Genomic DNA, 15,098 nt, shown 5'->3' with positions numbered 1-15,098 from the left:
AATGGACCCTTCAATATCGACTAGGGAAAGTTAACTGTAAATCGCATTTCCAATTGCAATCCAATTCTAATCCAATCCCAATCTAATACCAACTCCAATCAATTCCAAACTCATCCGAATCCAATCTCAATTCTTTCTCATTTTCCAATCCCAATTCTCTAATCCAATCTAATCCCATTCTTCTTCTTCTTCTTATTGGCATTACATCCCCCACACTGGGACAGAGCCGCCTCGCAGCTTAGTGTTCATTAAAGCACTTCAACGGTTTATTAACTGCAGGGTTTCTAAGCCAGGTTATCATTTTTGCATTCGTATATTTAATGCCCAGAGAAGTCGAGGCCAATTTCCAGTCAAAAGGGTTGCCTGAATGGCTCAGAGATCGATCTCAATATTAACCTTGGCATGGTCATATTTTTGTGTTGTGCGCGTCTTACCGCTTTACACGGCTAAGGGAGGGACCCTATTCTTAAAACAATCAGAATTCAGTTCAGTCCCCAGTCCAGTCCCATTCCAGTCCACTTACAGTTCAGTTCCAATCCAGTTCCAGTCAGTTCCAGTCAGTTCCAGTCAGTTGATGATCCAATCCAATTTCGTTCGATTGATTCAGTTCAATTCAATAATCGATCCAGTCCGAGTTCCAATCCAGTTTCCAATCCAGTTTCCAGTCAGTTCCAGTCCAGTTCCAGTCTAATTCCCGTCCAGTTTTCAGTCGGTTCCAGTCAATTTGATCCAGTTCCAGTTCCAGTTCCAGTCGAGTTCCAATCGAATTCCAGTTCAGGTTCCAGTTTCAGTTCCAGTCAGTTCCCAGTTCAGTTCCAGTCAATTCCACGATCAATGTTCAATCAGATCCCAATTCCAGGTCCCAGATTCCAATTCCAGTTCCAGTCCAGAGTTCCGATCGAACAATTTCAATCAGTTCGGAGTTCAGTTTCAGTTCCAGTTCCAATCCAGATTCCCAGTCAAATTCTAATCCAATGATTCAGATCCAATTCCAGTCAGTTCTAGTCCAGTTTTCGACCCCAGTTTGATCCAGTTCTAGTCGAAGTTCGTAGTCAGATTCCAGTTCAGGTTCCCAGTTCTGTTTCCAGTTCTGATTCCAATTCAGTTCCAGTTTCAGTTCAGTTCCAGTCCTGATTTGTTCCAGATCTAGTTTCGGTTTCCAGTCCAGTTCCAGTTCGGTTCCAGTCCAGTTTCAGTCAGAGTTCAGTCAGTTCCAGTACGATCACCAGTTCAGTCCAGATTGATCAGTTCCAGTACAGTTTCGATCCAGTTTGGATCGGTTTCCAGTCCCAGTATGATCCAGTTCCAGTCAGTTCCAGTCGAGTTTGGATCGGATCAATTCAGATCCAAAAGTATGATCGGTTCCAATCCAAGGCCGGTTTCCCAGTTCCAGATCCAGTTCCAAATTCGGTTCCAGTCCAGTCGAATCCAATTCCAGTCGGTTCAAATCTGATCCCAGTTTTAGATCCAGATAAGGTTCCAGGATTCAGTTTCCGATCTGGTTCCAGTCAGTTTCAGTCAGTTTCAGTCCAATTTCCAGTCAGTTGCAGTCCAGGTTCCAGTCAGTTGCAGTCAGTTCAAGTCCAGTTCCAGTCTAGTTCCAGTCAGTTTCCAGTCAGTTCCAGTCCAGTTCAGTCCAGTTCCCAGTCCAGTTTCAGGCCCGGTTCCAGTCTGTTCCGGAGGTCAGTTCCAGTCAAATGATTCCAGTCAGGTTCAGTCTTTGTTCCAGTCAGGTTCAAGTCCAGTTGATCAAGGCCAGTTTCAATTCCTTCAATTCCCGTTCGTTCGGTTCAAAGTCGGAAAATTTTCCAGTCCCAGATTTCAGTTCAGTTCCAGTCGGTTCCAGTCAGTTCGGTTCCAGCTCAAGTTCATTGATTTGATCAGTTCCAGTCAGTTCTGATCCAGTTCCGGTTCCGTTCAGTTCCAGTCAGGTTCCAGTTCAATTCCAGTTCAAGTTCTAGGTTCGTTTTCGGTTCAGTTCCAGTCAGTTCCAGTCTGAAATTCCAGTCAGTTTCCAGTTTCAGTTCCAGTCAGATTTCAGTCCAGTTCCGGAAAGTCAGTTTCCAGTCAGTTTCAGTCGGTTCGATACCAATCCTGATACAGTCAAGATCCAATTCCAGTCAGTTCCAGTCAGGTTCCAGTCCAGTTCCAGTCAGTACCGGTGATATGATCAGTCTCCAATCCCAGTTTCCAGTCCGGTTCAGATCCCAGTTCAGGAGCCAGTTTCAGTTCCGAGTCAGTCCAGTTTCCAGTCCAGGTTCCAGTCTAGATCCCCAGTTCAGTCCAGATCCCAGTTCCAGTCAGAGTTCCAGTTCAGTTCCAGTCTGATCGTTCAGTTCCAGTCCAGTTTCAGTCGAGTTCCAGGTCCCGGTTCCAGTCGGTTCCAGTCCAGATTGATTGCCAGTCCAGTTCCAGAATCTGGGTTCCAGTCTAAGTTCCAGATCGAGTTCCAGTCGGTTCCAGTCAGTTCCAGTCGAGGTTCCAGTCCAGTTCAGATTCCAGTTTCAATCCCAGTTCCAGTCAGTTCAAGATCAGTTCCGAATCTGATTCGGTTCAGTCAGTTCCAGTCTAGTTCCAGTCAGTTCCGATTCGGTTCCAGTTCCAGTCGGTTCCAGTCAGTTCCAGTCGGTTCCAGTCAGTTTCAGTTCAGTCAGTCAGTTCCAGTTCCAGTCAGTTCAGTCAGTTCCAGTCTGATTCAGTCAGGTTCGGTTCCAGTCAGATCAGTTTCAGTTCCAGTCCTGGTTCCAGTCCAGTTCAGTTCCAGTACCAGTTTCAGTCAGTTTCAGTCAGTCCAGATCAGTTCTAGATCCAGTTTCAGTCAGTTTGGGATCGAGTTTCAGTTCAGTCCAGTTCCAGTCAGTTCCAGTCAGTTTCAGTCGGTTCCAGTCAGTTTCGGTCCAGTTCCGGTTCAGTCAGGTTCCAGTTCCAGTCAGTTCTGATCCCGGTTCCAGTCCAGTTCCAGTCAGTTCCAGTCAGTTTCCAGTCCAGTTCCAGTTCAGTTCAGATCAGTTCCAGTCAGTTCGGTTTCAGTTCCAGTCAGTTCAGTCAGTTTCGGTCCAGTTCCAGTTCCAGGTTTTCAGTCGGTTCCAGTCAGTTCCAGTCGGTTCCAGTCAGTTTCGGTCGGTTTCAGTCAGTTCCAGTCAGTTCCAGTCGGTTCCGGTCGGTTCCAGTCTGGTTCCAGTTCTAGTTCCAGTCGGTTTCAGTCAGTTTCAGTCTGGTTCAGTCGCTGAGACCCAAACCAGATCCCAGTCCCAGTCAGGTTCAGTCCATCCCAGTCAGTTCAGTCAGTCAGTTCCAGTTCCAGTTCCAGTCGGTTCAAGTCCGGTTCCAGTTCCAGTCAGTCCTCAGTCAGTTCCGGATGGCCTCAGTCCAGGTCTAGTTCCAGTCAGTTCCAGTCAGTCAGTTCCAGTCAGTTGATCGGTTCCAGTCCAGTTCAGTCAGTTCCAGTCTAGTTTCAGTTCAGTCAGTTTCAGTCCAGTTCAGTTCAGTTCCAGTTCAGTTCCAGTCGGTTTCAGTTCAGTTCCAGTCAGTTCCAGATATCAGTTCCAGTCAGTTCCAGTCTTGTTCCAGATCAATGTCAGTCCAGTTCCAGTTCAGTCAGTCCAGTTCCAGTCGGTTCCGGTCAGTCGTTAAGTTTCACTCAGTCAGATCCCAGTCAGATCAGTCAGTCCCAGTCCAGTCATTCAGTCAGTCCCGTTCCGGTTCCAGTCAGTTTCAATCTTGTTCGATCCAGTCTCAGTCAGTTCCAGTTCAGTCCAGTCCAGTTCCAGTCTAATTTCAGTTCAGTTTCCAGTTCAGTTCCAGTCCAGTTTCAGTTCAGTTCCAGTCTGATTCCAGGAGAGTAATCAGTCGGTCCCAGTCAGTTCAGATCCAGTCCCAGTCCAGTTCAGTCCAGTTCCAGTCCAGTTCCAGTCAGTCCCGTTTCCAGTTCCGTTCCAGTCATGATCCCAGTTCAGTCATACCAGTCAGTTCCAGTCCAGTTTCAGTCTTGTTCCAGTCAGTTCCAGTCAGTTCCAGTCAGTTCCAGTCCAGTTCCAGTCAGTTCCAGTCAGTTCGGTCCAGTTCCAGTCCAGTTCGGTTCAGTTCCAGTCCAGATCCAGTCCAGTTCCAGTCCAGTCAGTTCAGTGCAGTTTCAGTTCCGTTCCAGTCAGTTCCAGATCAGTCAGTTCAGTCTTGATCCAGATCCAGTCAGTTCGGATCCAGATCAGGTTCAGTTCCAGTCAGTTCAGTCGGTTCCAGTCAGTTCCAGTCGGTTCCAGTCAGTTCCAGTCAGTTCCAGTCAGTTCCAGTCAGTTCAGTCCAGTTCCAGTCAGTTCCAGTGAGTTCCAGCGTTCCAGTTTTTCAGTCGGTTCCAGTCAGTTCCAGTCAGTTCCAGTCAGTTCAGTCAGTTCGGACGGTTCCAGTTCAGTTCCAGATTCCAGTCAGTTCCAGTCCAGTTCCAGTCGGTTCCAGTCAGTTCCAGTCGGTTCCAGTCGGTTCAGTCAGTTCCAGTCGGTTCCAGTCAGTTCCAGTCAGTCTGATCCAGTCTCAGTTCAGGCCAGGTCAGTTCCAGTCCAAGTCAGTTTCGGTTCCAAATGATTCCAGTCCAGTTCCAGTTCCAGTCCAGTTCCAGTTTTCAGTCAGTTTCAGTTCCAGTCAGTTCCAGTCAGTTCCAGTCAGTTCCAGTCAGTTCCAGTCAGTTCCAGTCAGTTCCAGTCAGTTCCAGTCAGTTCCAGTCCAGTTCAGTCAGTTCCGATCCAGTCAGCTGATCCCAGTTCAGGCCAGATCAGTTCCAGTCCAGATCGGTTTCAGTTTCCAGGCCAGTTCCAGTCAGTTTCAGTTTCCAGTCAGTTCCAGTCAGTTCGGTCCGGTTCCGGTCAGTTCCGGTTCAGTCCCAGTTCAGTTCCTGATCCAGTTCTGATCCAGTTCCAGTCAGTTCCAGTCCCAGTTCCGTCCAAGACTAGTTCCAGTTCGGTCCAGATCCAGTTCAGTTCAGATCTAACTCCAGTCAGTTCCAGTCCAGTTTTAGTCAGTTCCTGTCAGTTCCAGTCGGTTCCACAGCAGTTCGGTTGCAGTTCCGGTCCAGTCCCGGTCCAGTTCTAGTCCAGTTTTGATCTGGTTCCGTTTTCAGTTCCAGTCCAGTTTTCAGTCCAGTTTCAGTCCAGTTTCAGTCCAGTTACAGTTCAGTTCCAGTTCGATTCAGTCAGTTTCAGTTCAGTTCCAGTCTGGTTCCACCAGATGTCAGTCAGTACTGATCCAGATTCAGATCAGTCTGATCGGTTCCAGTCAATCCCGTTTCAGTCCAGTTCCAGTCGCAGTCCAGTCGGTCGACTGATCAGGTCCCAGTCCAGTCCGCATACCAGTCCAGTTCCAGTCAGTTCAAGGTCAGTTCCAGTCCAGTTTCAGTCAGTTCCAGTCAGGTCCAGTCCAGTTCCAGTCAGTTCAGTACGGTTTCAGTTCCGTTCCAGTCCAGTTCCAGTCAGTTCCAGTCCAGTTCCAGTCAGTTCCAAGTACAGTCACGATCCAGTCAGGTCAGTTCCAGTCAGTTTCCAGTCAGTTTGGATCAGTTCCAGTCAATGCCAGTCAGTCTCAGTCAGTTCCAGTCGGTTCAGATCCAGTTCCCAGGCCAGTTTCAGTTTCCAGTCAGTCCAGTTTCCAGTCCGGTTCCGATCTAGTCCCAGTTCAGTCCAGATCGATTCCGAGTCAAGTTCCAGTTCAGTTCCCGATCTAGTTCCAGTTCAATCCAGTTTCAGTCCAGTTCCAGTCCAGTTCCCAGTCGAGTTCCAGTCAGTTTGCCGTTCAGTTCCAGTCAGTTCCGATCTAGTTCGAGTCGGTTCCAGTCCAGTTCCGATCAGTTCGATCAGTTCAGTCAGTTCCAGTCCAGTTCAGATCCAGTTTCAGTCGGTTCCAGTCCAGTTCAGGTCGGTTCCAGTCCTGTTCCAGTCAGTTCCAGCCCAGTTCCAGCCCAGTTCCCAGTTTTCAGTTCAGTTTCCAGTCGGTTCCAGTCTGGTTCGGTTCAGTTCCAGTCCAGTCGGTCAGTTCCGGTTCCAGTCAGTTTCAGTCAGTCCTGGTTCAGTCCAGGTTCGGTTCCAGTCCAGATCGGTTTCAGTTCCAGGCCAGTTCAGTCAGTTTCGGTTCAGTACGGTTTCAGTCCAGTTTCAGTCAGTCTAGTTCAGTCCAGATCAGTCGGTTCTAGTCCAGATCCAGTTTCGGTTCCAGGTAGTTCCAGTCAAGATCCAGTTCCAGTCGGTTCCAGTCCAGTTTCCAGTCAGTTCCGGTCCAGTTCGGTCCAGTTCCGGTTCAGTCCCAGTCAGTTCTGATCCAGTTCAGTCAGTTTCCAGTCCAGTTTCGAGTCAGTCCCAGTTCAGTCCAGATCCAGTTTCCAGTCGGTTCCAGTCAGTTCAGTTTCAGTTCAGTCCAGTTCCAGTCAGTTCAGTTCCAGTCAGTTCAGTTCCAGTTCCAGTCAGTTCCAGTCAGTTCCAGTCAGTTTCAGTCCAGTTCCAGTCAGTTTCAGTCCAGTTCCAGTCAGTTCCAGTCAGTTCGAGTCAGTTCCAGTCAGTTTCAGTCTGATTCCAGTTCAGTTCCAGTCAGTTTCAGTTCAGTTCCAGTCTGATTCCAGACCAGATATCAGTCAGTCCCAGTCCAGTTCAGATCTCGTCCCAGTCGGTTCCAGTCAGTCCCATTCGGTTCCACTCCAGTCATGACCCAGTCCCAGATGACCTCCAGTCAGATCCCAGTCGATCCCGCAGTCCAGTCCGTTTCCAGTTCCAGTCAGTTTTCAGTCTTGTTCAGTCAATCTCAGTCAGTTCCAGTTCGGTCCTAATCCAGTTCGATCTGGTTCCAGTTCAGTTCCAGTCCGGTTTCAGTCCAGTTACAGTTCAGTTCCAGTTCAGTTCCAGTCCGGTTTCAGTTCAGTTTCGATCTGATTCCAATGATATCGAGTCCAGTCCCAGTCCAGATTCAAGATCCATCCCGAGTCAGTTCCAGTCAGTCCCGTTTCCAGTTCCACTCGATCATCGGGCCCCAGTCCAGGGTCTGATCAAGTCGATCCAGTCCATGCCAGTCCAGTCCCGTTTCCAGTTCCAGTCAGTTTTCAGTCTTGTTCCAGTCAGTCTCAGTCAGTTCAGTTCAGTCCCAGTCAGTTTCCAGTCTGGTTACAGTTCAGTTCCAGTTCAGTTTCCAGTCAGTTTCAGTTCAGTTCCAGTCTGAGTTCCAAGACCAGATATCAGTCCAGTCCCAGTCCGATTCAAGTCAGTCCCAGTCCAGTTCCAGTCAGTTCCAGTCAGTTTCAGTCAGTCCCGTTCCAGTTTCCGTTTCCAGTCCTGTGATCCCAGTCCAGTCCCATGCCAGTCAGTTCCAGTCAGTTTCAGTCTTGTTCAGTCAGTTCAGTCCAGTTTCAGTCAGTTCCAGTCAGTTCCAGTCAGTTCAGATCCAGTTTCAGTCCAGTTTCAGTCAGTTCATGTCCAGTTCCAGTCCTGTTCCAGTCAGTTCCGGTCTAATTCCAGTCCAGTTCCAGCCGGTTCCAGTTGACCCAGGTTTTGATTTTCGGTTCCAGTTCCAGTTCAGTTTTCAGTCTGATTCCAGTCGGTTTCCAGTTCCAGTCAGTTTCAGTCCAGTCCTGAGTTCAGTCCAGGTTCAGTTCAGTCCAGATCGGTTTCAGTTTCCAGGCCAGTTCCAGTCAGTTCCAGTTCCAGTACCAGTTTCCAGTCAGTTTCAGTCAGTCCTAGTTCAGTCCAGGTCCAGTTCTGAGTCAGGTCGAGTTTCGGTTCCAGGCCAGTTCCAGTCCAAGTCAGTTCCAGTCAGTTCCAGTCGGTTTCAGTCCAGTTCCGGTCCAGTTCGGTCCGGTTTCAGTCAGTCCCAGTTCAGTCCAGGTCAGTTCCAGTCAGTTCCAGTTTTCGGTTCCAGTCAGTTCCAGTCAGTTCGGTTCCAGTCCAGTTCAGTTCAGTCAGTTTCAAGTCAGTCCTAGTTCAGTCCAGGTTCAGTTCCAGTCCAGATCCGGTTTCGGTTCCAGGCCAGTTCCAGTCGGTTCCGGTTCCAGTACGGTTCCAGTCGGGTTTCAGTCGGTCCTGATTCGGTCCAAAGATCAGGTTCTAGTCCAGATCCAGTTTCGGTTCCAGGCCAGTTCCAGTTCCAGGTCAGTTCCAGTCCAGTTCCAGTCGGTTTCAGTCAGTTTCGGTCCAGTTCGGTCCAGTTTCAGTCCAGTCCCAGTTCAGTCCAGATCCGGTTCCAGTCGGTTCCAGTTTCGGTTCAGTCAGTTCCAGTCCAGTTTCCAGTCCAGTTCAGTCAGTTCCAGTCAGTTCCAGTTCCAGACCAGTTCAGTCCAGTCGGTTCCAGTCAGTTCCAGTCCAGTTTCAGTCGGTTCCAGTCGGTTTCCAGTCAGTTCCAGTCAGTTCCAGTCAGTTCCAGTCTGGTTCAGTTCCAGTCGGTTTCAGTCGAGTCCTAGTTCAGTCAGGTTCAGTTCCAGTCCAGGTCAGTTTTCGGTTTCCAGGCCAGTTCCAGTCAGTTCCGGTTCCAGTACGGTTCCAGTCGGTTTCAGTCAGTCCTGGTTCAGTCCAGGTCCAGTTCTAATCCAGATCCGGTTTCGGTTCCGGCCAGTTCCAGTCCAGGTCAGTTCCAGTCAGTTCCAGTCCAGTTTCAGTCAGTTCCGGTCCAGTTCCGGTCCAGTTTCAGTCAGTCCCAGTTCAGTCCAGATCCAGTTCCAGTCGGTTCGGTTTCGGTTCAGTCGGTTCGATCCAGTTCCAGTCAGTTCCAGTCAGTTTCAGTCGGTTTCAGTCAGTTCCAGACCAGTTTCCAGTCGGTTCCAGTCAGTTCCAGTCAGTTTCCAGTCAGTTTCGATCTTGTTCCAGTCAGTCTCAGTCAGTTCCAGTCAGTTCCAGTCAGTTCCAGTCGGTTCCAGTTCCAGTCGGTTTCAGTCAGTCCTGGTTCGGTCAGGTTCAGTTCCAGTCAGATCCAGTTTCAGTTCCAGGCCAGTTCCAGTCAGTTCGGTTCCAGTACAGTTCCAGTCGGTTTCAGTCCAGTCCTGGTTCAGTCAAGGTCAGTTCTGATCCAGATCCAGTTTTCAGTTCCAGGCCAGTTCCAGTCCAGATCCAGTTCCAGTCAGTTCCAGTCAGTTTCAGTCAGTTCCGGTCCAGTTCCGGTCCAGTTTCAGTCGATCCCAGTTCAGTCAGGTCAGTTCCAGTCAGTTCCAGTTTCAGTTCCAGTCCAGTTCCAGTCAGTTCAGTCCAGTTCCAGTCAGTTCCAGTCAGTTCCAGTTCCAGGCCAGTTTCCAGTCAGTTTCCAGTCAGTTCAGTCAGTTCAGTCGGTTTCAGTCAGTTCCAGTCAGTTCCAGTCCAGTTCCAGTCCAGTTCCAGTCAGTTCCAGTCTGGTTCCAGTTCAGTTCCAGTCGGTTTCAGTTCAGTTTCGATCTGATTCCAGAGGCCAAATATCAGTCCAGTCCCAGTCGGTTCAGTTCCATCCTGATCCAGTTCAGTCGATCCGGTTTCAGTTTCAGTCAGTCATGACTGATCCCAGGGCCGGCCTCAGTCAGTCTGATCCCGATCAGTCCATGATCAGTCCGTTCCAGTTCCAGTCAGTTTCAGTCTTGTTCAGTCCAGTCTCAGTCAGTTCAGTTCAGTCCTAATCCAGTTCCAGTCTAGTTCCAGTTCAGTTTCAGTCAGTTTCAGTCCAGTTACAGTTCAGTTCAGTTCAGTTCCGGTTCAGTTTCAGTTCAGTTCCAGTCTGATTCCAGGCCAAGATATCAGTCAGTCAGTCAGTTCAGATCCAGTCCAGTTCAAGTCAGTCCCGTTCCAGTTCACTCCAGTCATGACTGATCCCAGGCCATGCCCCAGTCAGGTCCCAGTCAGTCATATGATCCAGTCCCATTCCAGTTCCAAGTCAGTTTCAGTCTTGTTCCAGTCAGTCTCAATCAGTTCCAGTTCAGTCCCAGTCAGTTCCAGTCTGATTTGAGTTCAGTTCCAGTTCAGTTCCAGTCAGTTTCAGTTTCAGTTCCAGTCTGATTTCCAGGCCAGATATCAGTCCAGTCAGTCCGGTTCAGATCCAGTCCCAGTCAGTTCCAGTCAGTTCCAGTCAGTTCAATCCAGTCCCGTTTCAGTTCCATTTCGATCCCAGTCGATCAGTCCAGTCCTGATCCAGTTCCAGTCCTGTTTCAGTCTTGTTCCAGTCAGTTCAGTCAGTTCCAGTCAGTTCCAGTCCAGTTCAGTCAGTTCGATCAGTTCCAGTCCAAGTCAGTCCAGTTCCAGTCAGTTCCAGTGCAGTTTCAGTTCCGTTCCAGTCAGTTCCAGTCGGTTCCAGTCAGTCCCCAGTTCAGTCTTAGTCCAAGTCCAGTCCAGTTCGAGATCCAGATCAGGATCCAGTTCCAGTCAGTTCCAGTTCCAAAGACCAGTTCCAGTCAGTTCCAGTCAGTTCAGTCAGGTTCGATCCAGTTCCACTGATTCCAACCAGTTCCAGCCCAGTTTCCAGCCCAGTTTCAGTTCCAACTGATTTCCCCAGTTCCCATTTCAGTTCCAGTTCCAGTCCAGTTCCAGTCAGTTCAGTTCCAGTCAGTTCAGTCAGGTTCCAGTCAGTTCAGTCAGTTCCAGTCAGTTCCAGTCAGTTCCAGTCAGTTTCCAGTCCAGTTCCAGTCCAGTTCCAGTCCAGTTCCAGTCAGTTCCAGTCAGTTCAGTCAGTCTGATCAGTCAGTTCAGGCCAGATCCAGTTTCCAGTCCAGATCCAGTTTCGGTTCCAAATGCCAGTTCCAGTCGGTTCCAGTCAGTTTCAGTTTTCAGTCAGTGATTTCAGTTCCAGTCAGTTCCAGTCCAGTTCCATCCAGTTCCAGTCAGTTCCAGTCAGTTCCAGTCAGTTCCAGTCAGTCTGATCCAGTCCCAGTCAGTCCCAGTTCAGGCCAGATCCAGTTCCAGTCCAGATCCAGTTTTCAGTTCCGATGCCAGTTCCAGTCAGTTTCAGTTCCAGTCAGTTCCAGTCCAGTTCCGGTCGGTTCGGTCCAGTTCCGGTTCAGTCCCAGTTCAGTTCTAGTCCAGTTCTAGTCAGTTCCAGTCCAGTTCCAGTCCCAGTTCCGTCCAGATCTGATTCCAGTTCGGTCCAGATCAGTTCAGTTCAAGTCTGGCTCCAGTCAGTTCCAGTCAGTTTTTGATCCAGTTCCTGTCCAGTTCCAGTCCAGTTCCGGTGCAGTTCCGGTCCAGTCCCGATCCAGTTCTAGTCGGTTACAGTCTAGTTCCAGTTCAGTTTCCAGTCAGTTTTCAGTCCAGTTTCAGTCAGTTTCAGTCAGTTACAGTTTCAGTTCAGTTCAGTTTCCAATCCAGTTTCAGTTCAGTTCCGTTCCTGATTTCCACCAGATATCAGTCCAGTACCAGTCCGGTTCAGATCCAGTCCCAATCCAGTTCCAGTCAGTCCCGTTTCAGTCAGTTCCAGTCAGTCCCGTTCAGTTCCGTTTCAGTCATGATCAGTCCATTTCCGGCTGATCAGATCATCGATCCATGCCAGTCCGTTTCCGTTCCAGTTCCAGTCAGTTTCAGTCTTGTTCCAGTCAGTTCCAGTCAGTTCCAGTCTGAATTCCAGTCAGTTTCAGTTCAGTTTCCAGTCTGATTCCAGGCCAGATATCAGTCCAGTCCCGATCCGAGTTCAAGATCCAGTCAATCCAGTTTCGATCCAGTCCATTCCAGTTCCATTTCAGTCATGATCCAGTCCCGGTCCAGCCTGATCAAGTCCCAGTCGATCCCAGTCAATTCAGTCCAGTTCCAGTCAGTTCCAGTCCAGTTCCAGTCAGTTTCAGTCAGTTCCAGTCCAGATCCAGTCAGTCAGTTCAGTCAGTTCCAGTACAATTTCAGTTCCATTTCAATCTAGTTCCAGTCAATTGCAGTCCGGTTCTGATCAGTCCCAGATCAGTCAGTTCGGATCCAGATCAGGTTCAGTTTCAGTCAGTTCCAGTTCAAACCAGTTCCAGTCAGTTCCAGTCAATTCCAGTCAGGTTCCATCCAGTTCCAGCCCAGTTCCAGCCCCAGTTCCCATTTTCGGTTCCAGTTCCAGTCAGTTCCAGTCAGTTCAGGTTCAGTCAGTTCCAGTCAAATTCCAGTCAGTTCCAGTCAGTTCCAGTCGGTTCAGTCAGTTCCAGTCAGTTCCAGTCCAATTCCAGTCAGTTCCAGTCAGTTCCAGTCCAGTTCCAGTCCAATTCCCCAGTCAGTCCCAGTTCAAACCAGTCAGTTCCAGTCCAGATCAGTTTCAGTTCAAAGCCAGTTCCAGTCCAGTTCCAGTTCCAATCCAATTCCAGTTTCAGTCAGTTTCAATTCCAGTCAGTTCAGTCAGTTCCAGTCAGTTCCAGTCAGTTCCGGTCCGGTTCCGGTCCAGTTCCGGTTCAATCCCAGTTCAATTCTGATCCAGTTCTAATCCAGTTCCAGTCCAGTTCCAATCCTAATTCCATCCAGATCTGATTCCAGTTCAATCAAGGTCAGTTCCAATCCAAATTCAGTTCAGATCTAACTCCAATCCAATTCCAGTCAATTTAAGTCAATTCCTGTCCAGTTCCAATCAGTTCACAACAGTTCCAGTTGCGGTTCCAGTCCAATCCTATCCAATTCTAATCCAGTTGCTATCCAGTTCCAGTCCAGTTCCAGTCAATTCCAGTCCAGTTCAATCCAGTTCCAGTCCAGTTCCAGTCAGTCCCAATCCCAGTTCAAACCAAATCCAGTTCCAGTCAAGGTCAGTTTCAGTTCAAATGATTCCAGTCAGTTCCAGTTCCAGTCAGTTCCAGTTTCAGTCAATTTCAGTTCCAATCCAATTCAGTCAATTCAATCAGTTCCAGTCAGTTCGGTCCAGTTCCAGTCCAATTCCAGTTCAATCCCAATTCAATTCTAATCCAATTCTAATCCAATTCCAATCCAATTCCAATCCCAATTCCATCCAAATCTAATTCCAATTCAATCCAAATCCAATTCAATCCAAATTCAATTCAAATCTAACTCCAATCCAATTCCAATCCAATTTAAATCCAATTCCTATCCAATTCCAATCCAATTCCACAACAATTCCAGTGCAATTCCAGTCCAATCCCGATCCAATTCTAATCCAATTACTATCCAATTCCAATCCAATTCCAATCCAATTTCAATCCAATTCCAATCCAATCCCAATTCAATTCCAATCCAGTTCCAATCCAATCCCAATTCAGTCCAGATCCAATTCCAATCCAATTCCAATCCCAATCTAATCTCAGTCCAATTCCAATCCAACCCCAATCCAACCCCAATCCAACCCCAATCCAATCCTAATCCAATCTCTATCCAATTCCAATCCAATCCTAATCGAATCCTATCCCAATCCTATGCCAGTTTTATTCCAATCTATATGCAATATAAATGCCAATCGATTTCCAATCCCATAGCAATTATAATTCAATACCAATCCGATTCCAATTCCAATCCAATACTAATCTAATCTGAATCCATTTCAAATCAATAATTAAAAAGTAAAAAAAAATAACTGCAAAAAAGCTTTCACTACGGTGCGGACTAACAAAATCACGATTTCTCATCGTGGTTTAGGGAAACTTGTTTTTTCCGAATCCGTGATTTCAATCACGGGTAATTTTTGCTGGTTCACGATTTGAGCATTCAGTTTTTCGTATGTAGGATAGCAAACTAATAAATAAAATCGTGAATAAACAAACAAAGGTTTCCATGATGTGACCAGAATGCTAACAGAATCTGCAATCGATTACTGCAACAATTGTACAATCTGTTAATGCAGATTGTGTCTAGTGACGGCTGTTTAGTTTGTTGTGGTTTAAATAATACTGCAATTTGTTTTATGCATCACGCCAATAACGCTTTTTTTGTACTTGAATATTATTTATGTTATTTCATTATGGGGCGAGCTCATGGTTTCATGAACCACAATCGACAACGAACAACCCACATATAAACCTAATTCAAATCAAACATGATCGCAAAGGTTGTACCCGTACATACAAAGTTACGTACATTTTTTTCATAAGACCATAAGCTAAGAATGATGTTATTTGTTACAATTTGATTTTGAAATGCAGGTTATTCCTCGCAATAATTCAAAATCACTATTTTCCTATCGAGCCGAATACTTTCAGTGAACACCCTTTTGTACCTGTAACTCGTTCAGATGTTTAGAAAGCAATTCATAACATCCTTTATTGCTTGAGGTTTCAATATTTGTAGACATTTAAGTGACTCTGCTGCAGCAGACTGCACTTGATAAAAAAGGCTCTTAGACTAAACATTTCTGCACATATGAAGCATCGTATGCAATCATCTCCTTCCGAAAAAGCAATCACCCCACCCACCATCATCCCGAATCCCGAACAACGACGAAAACGTCGACAGTTGAAAACGGCATAAATAAAAAGTTGGCTTTTCCTTTCTTTCTATCCGTTAGGCTAACTCCGGCAGCATCGCCGCCAACCAACCACTTGAACAACCAACAACAACCGCTGGCTGGGACGACGGCGACGACGACGATATCACCTTTCCGGACAGGTGTCACCGACAAAAGCGAACACAAACGGATCTCCCTCCTCCGGGCAACTGAGTTTGAACTCGTAATTTGCCTGCCAAGACGTGCCCGAGCAAAACAAAGAAACAGAAAAGGGAGAAAAATCAGTTCAGCAAAAAGTCAAGAAGCTATTATGGGGTTGTGAAACTGAAGCTGCAAAAGCTCCGAGGAAAGTAGTGGTGAGTTCTGGGGTTTAAGTGCGCAGATCCCCCGGATGAAGACGGTGTTTAGAGTCCTGCGGGGGTGCGGTGGTGGTGAGGGGTAAAAGGTGCAAAAAGTATTGTGTGCTTCCGCTGATGTTCCACGAAGTCCCGAACTGTTATTGTTGGAGTGCGAGGGGGGGCTTTTGTTTCCACTAGCAGTCAGTGGTGGAGAAATCGAATCATTTGGGTTCGGTGTATCGTGTTTCGACTCGGGGAGACGTGAAGCGCGGAGAGACGGCAGGCGTGTTACGATTGCTGATTAAATTTAAGGTGAGTTCTGTCCTGAGGACCATTTGTACTAATTTGAGAGTATCATTACGACCGTTGAGGGGGTGTAAATAAGTTTTCCTTTCTTTTATTTCAGAGAAGGTGGGAAGATGCTGAATTGTAGTCCAGCGGGGA

General features: G+C 47.7%; 1 protein-coding gene across 1 annotated transcript in view; it reads left to right on the top strand.

Moving 5' to 3' along the window:
• The first annotated feature begins 14,389 nt into the window (after nt 1–14,389).
• Nucleotides 14,390–15,098, top strand: part of LOC134222887 (uncharacterized) — a 636,084-nt gene continuing 635,375 nt past the window's right edge. Inside the window, exon 1 of the mRNA XM_062702033.1 lies at nt 14,390–14,966. The gene's annotated coding sequence lies outside the window, so the exon portion shown is untranslated. The remainder of the gene's footprint in view (nt 14,967–15,098) is intronic.

The sequence above is a fragment of the Armigeres subalbatus genome, chromosome 1 (assembly GCF_024139115.2).
Source record: "Armigeres subalbatus isolate Guangzhou_Male chromosome 1, GZ_Asu_2, whole genome shotgun sequence".
In the NCBI taxonomy this organism is placed as follows: Eukaryota; Metazoa; Arthropoda; class Insecta; order Diptera; family Culicidae; genus Armigeres; species Armigeres subalbatus.
Note: the sequence above shows the minus strand (reverse complement) of the source record. Positions and strands in the feature narration are given on the sequence as shown.